A 5,000-nucleotide genomic window follows, 5' to 3' on the forward strand; every position below is an offset into this window, starting at 1 on the left:
CTCCAGCGGATGAACGGCGGACGTTTCCCGCACTCGTAAAGTGCAATCCACCCCTATAACTTGCGTTTCATGAAGAGTTATTTCCAATATGCGACATTCCCGCTGTCCGTATACATGAGCCGCGACCTGTACCACTTACGAGCGAGAGACGCGATCGCGTTGCTCACTGTACGGCGTCCGATACCGAGCCATCAGCATGTCGGTCCCCATGCGCGTTGCACTCGCACTCGCAGTCGCAAAAACGTGGGGCAAATATATTACGCGGAAGAGTTATAACAGACCGAGCCCCACTGCATGGGGGGAGTCTTTGTCACTAATGTACACAGATGGAACATTTTGGACTGGAACCAGATTACCCGTACACACGGCGCTGATTAGTAATCAATGCAGAGCCATCAAACTACAGCAAATATACACAACTGTCCGTATACATGCTGAAAGAGTCTGCCCAAAATGGGAACCACACGTCAGCCAGACACTCTGATCACGCACCACTCTCTGCTTCTAACAGGCGCACATACAATATGTAAGCACCAGCATGGAACAACATCCAGTGCATCTTCTCCGCCACATTACACAATCCACACTATCACAACCAGACCAGGAGGTCCGTGCGGAAAATACAATATCCCAGCCTTTCGACATCCACCATTGCGCAGACCAGGCACCAACACCCACACATGTCCTATACAACGGTGCACCCAACATCACAATAGTACCTCCTGTCACAGCGCACAAACAATGACATGAGTCAAAGACACAGGTCTCACACAAGCATAGAATTGGAGCGCCGCCTCTAATAAGCCAAAGGTGCATCCTGACGTGACAAATCTGATCATGTCACAAGCATTCACTTACTATAATCACTATCAACGAACCTGCCGCCCCCGCCCCCCCCCCCCTACACCTTTCCGTACAACAACGTGTAACCTAACCTAACCTAACCTAACCTATGTTGTACCTTAACCTAACCTATGTTGTACCTTAACCTAACCTATGTTGTACCTTAACCTAACCTATGTTGTACCTTAACCTAACCTATGTTGTACCTTAACCTAACCTATGTTGTACCTTAACCTAACCTATGTTGTACCTTAACCTAACCTATGTTGTACCTTAACCTAACCCATGTTGTACCTTAACCTAACCCATGTTGTACCTTAACCTAACCCATGTTGTACCTTAACCTAACCCATGTTGTACCTTAACCTAACCCATGTTGTACCTTAACCTAACCCATGTTGTGCCTCAACCTAACCCATGTTGTGCCTCAACCTAACCCATGTTGTGCCTCAACCTAACCCATGTTGTGCCTCAACCTAACCCATGTTGTGCCTCAACCTAACCCATGTTGTGCCTTAACCTAACCCATGTTGTGCCTTAACCTAACCCATGTTGTGCCTTAACCTAACCCATGTTGTGCCTTAACCTAACCCATGTTGTGCCTTAACCTAACCCATGTTGTGCCTTAACCTAACCCATGTTGTGCCTTAACCTAACCCATGTTGTGCCTTAACCTAACCCATGTTGTCGCCTTAACGTAACCCACGTTGTCGCCTAAACCTGCTCTGTAATTGTTATACGACTCGTTCAATTACTGTAGTGTTGCCCACCCGCAACCCTCGCAATATAGTTCGCTACTCGCACTGCCCGCACCCCTGTGTATCGCTTCATGTTAAACACCTTGCAAGTCTTGCTCACTTTCCACATGCTCCTGCTGTACACTGTAATGTGGATGGCAGCAGGACGTACATGCCGCCCCTCCCCACGTCCCCACCTTGCCCCCTGCCTTCGCAAGCTGGTTGGTGAGAAGTTTGCATGTTCAATGCCCTTCGCATGCGACGTACTCAGGCTACGTTGTGGTGCGGCCTGTGTCAACTGTCCGCTGATGTCGTACGCGTGAACCACAATCTGTACTGCACATTCGTCCTTATGTACTGAATGATACATCGTGGCACATGTGTGACCGCACAACGACTGCGCCCAAAAACGGCGGACCATACAGTGCAAATATTGTGCACGCAGCTACGTGTCGTCTCCCTATGAGAGCTGGATTGCAGTGTGGTACGCCATAGAGACGTGTGGGAGGAACGGACGCCGTGGATGGCGATCAGCATGAGCTGTCTGTTGATGTATTCGGACCTAGTCGTCTCTCCTCACACACCGTGATGGCATGGTGCACCGCGTTCCATATCTGCGACATGCTACAGAGGCCGGTTGACAGTCGTTCGAGCAATGGACATCGCATACGTACGGGGGCCACCTTCCACGTATTGTCTAGGCGTGCACATTTTGTTGCGTGTATGTGGGCAGACGTAGTGTGGCGTGACACCTGACACAGGCATGCAATAATCGTTGAAGTTGCAAATGGCGATGGACGCCTGCGTTTTCTGGTGAAGTTACGCAAATGAACAAATGGTAACCTGTTGTGGTGCGGTTGTTCTCGCTAGGGGTGAATCGGTGATGGCGACGATAGGTTGAGGTACTAACCGGTTGTTCCAGCGATACCCACCATGCCGACGAAACTGAACGGCATCTGGGTGTGAAGCGATACGCGGCGGTGGCTGGGTGGGACCGTCCCCGGCCGGTGAGGGGGCGCCTCCCGGCGTGCTGGCCGCGCGGTGCGTGGGCGCACGCGCTACAGCCGGCTGGTGGGGGCGGCCAGTGGCAGGCGCGCCGGCCGACGGACGCGGCAGGCGTCGCAGCTGCGCGCCGGCGCACCCTGCGCGCGGCGCCGTGCGGCCAAAGTAGGTCCTCGCGGGCCCGGTGCGAAGCGCGGTGGACATCTTCAGTGTGCTGGTCCGATTGAGGACTGTGTGCGTTGAGGATGCGCCGCCGCCCGGCGCTCGGCGCCGCGACGCCGTCTGCTGCTCGGTCGCCCCAGCGGTTCTCGCTGGTGGTTTGTATCGCAGCTGTGCGGATGTGTTGGCGCGTGCGCTGTGCTGGGAGAGTTCGCTTCGGCACCCAAGTGGGGCTTTTGTCCTTCTGTGGCGCTGGCGTTGGAGCTGCCGGTCACCGTAGGTGGCGCGTGTTGTCTCCCGCCGGCAATGCCACGACAGCACGCTCCCGGGCCTCTGTCGGCAGCGGCAAGCTCAGTTGGGAGCACGGGTGGTCGCACCGAAAGCGTCTACTCGCCTAACTCCGGGCGATTGCGCCTCTCTCGAACCCGACCAAGTACTTGGGACGGCGCTGCGCGCCGCCGGGACCTGAGAGGGTTTCGAGGTGTATTGTGCAGGGGAGCTCAGCCTCCTCCTGTTTGCAGAATGATTGAGCGGACGCTTGCGTGTTCGCGCGGGCCCCCGGGACACACTCCCGGGCGGCCGGCTGCTCAGCTCTAGTTGACGCAGCTCCCTGGTTGATCCTGCCAGTAGTCATATGCTTGTCTCAAAGATTAAGCCATGCATGTCTCAGTACAAGCCGCATTAAGGTGAAACCGCGAATGGCTCATTAAATCAGTTATGGTTCCTTAGATCGTACCCACGTTACTTGGATAACTGTGGTAATTCTAGAGCTAATACATGCAAACAGAGTCCCGACCAGAGATGGAAGGGACGCTTTTATTAGATCAAAACCAATCGGTCGGCTCGTCCGGTCCGTTTGCCTTGGTGACTCTGAATAACTTTGGGCTGATCGCACGGTCCTCGTACCGGCGACGCATCTTTCAAATGTCTGCCTTATCAACTGTCGATGGTAGGTTCTGCGCCTACCATGGTTGTAACGGGTAACGGGGAATCAGGGTTCGATTCCGGAGAGGGAGCCTGAGAAACGGCTACCACATCCAAGGAAGGCAGCAGGCGCGCAAATTACCCACTCCCGGCACGGGGAGGTAGTGACGAAAAATAACGATACGGGACTCATCCGAGGCCCCGTAATCGGAATGAGTACACTTTAAATCCTTTAACGAGTATCTATTGGAGGGCAAGTCTGGTGCCAGCAGCCGCGGTAATTCCAGCTCCAATAGCGTATATTAAAGTTGTTGCGGTTAAAAAGCTCGTAGTTGGATTTGTGTCCCACGCTGTTGGTTCACCGCCCGTCGGTGTTTAACTGGCATGTATCGTGGGACGTCCTGCCGGTGGGGCGAGCTGAAGGCGTGCGACCGCCTCGTGCGTGCTCGTGCGTCCCGAGGCGGACCCCGTTGAAATCCTACCAGGGTGCTCTTTATTGAGTGTCTCGGTGGGCCGGCACGTTTACTTTGAACAAATTAGAGTGCTTAAAGCAGGCAAGCCCGCCTGAATACTGTGTGCATGGAATAATGGAATAGGACCTCGGTTCTATTTTGTTGGTTTTCGGAACCCGAGGTAATGATTAATAGGGACAGGCGGGGGCATTCGTATTGCGACGTTAGAGGTGAAATTCTTGGATCGTCGCAAGACGAACAGAAGCGAAAGCATTTGCCAAGTATGTTTTCATTAATCAAGAACGAAAGTTAGAGGTTCGAAGGCGATCAGATACCGCCCTAGTTCTAACCATAAACGATGCCAGCCAGCGATCCGCCGCAGTTCCTCCGATGACTCGGCGGGCAGCCTCCGGGAAACCAAAGCTTTTGGGTTCCGGGGGAAGTATGGTTGCAAAGCTGAAACTTAAAGGAATTGACGGAAGGGCACCACCAGGAGTGGAGCCTGCGGCTTAATTTGACTCAACACGGGAAACCTCACCAGGCCCGGACACCGGAAGGATTGACAGATTGATAGCTCTTTCTTGATTCGGTGGGTGGTGGTGCATGGCCGTTCTTAGTTGGTGGAGCGATTTGTCTGGTTAATTCCGATAACGAACGAGACTCTAGCCTGCTAACTAGTCGCGTGACATCCTTCGTGCTGTCAGCGATTACTTTTCTTCTTAGAGGGACAGGCGGCTTCTAGCCGCACGAGATTGAGCAATAACAGGTCTGTGATGCCCTTAGATGTTCTGGGCCGCACGCGCGCTACACTGAAGGAATCAGCGTGTCTTCCTAGGCCGAAAGGTCGGGGTAACCCGCTGAACCTCCTTCGTGCTAGGGATTG

The 5,000-nt window shown here is 53.7% G+C and overlaps 1 non-coding gene across 1 annotated transcript in view; it reads left to right on the plus strand.

Moving 5' to 3' along the window:
• Positions 1-3,348: 3,348 nt before the first annotated feature.
• LOC124749217 overlaps positions 3,349-5,000 on the plus strand; it is a 1,909-nt gene continuing 257 nt past the window's right edge. Inside the window, exon 1 of the ribosomal RNA XR_007011801.1 lies at positions 3,349-5,000. This exon is cut by the window's right edge and continues 257 nt beyond it. This is a non-coding gene — a ribosomal RNA (small subunit ribosomal RNA).

This window comes from Schistocerca piceifrons, unplaced genomic scaffold, assembly GCF_021461385.2.
Source record: "Schistocerca piceifrons isolate TAMUIC-IGC-003096 unplaced genomic scaffold, iqSchPice1.1 HiC_scaffold_431, whole genome shotgun sequence".
Taxonomy (NCBI): domain Eukaryota; kingdom Metazoa; phylum Arthropoda; class Insecta; order Orthoptera; family Acrididae; genus Schistocerca; species Schistocerca piceifrons.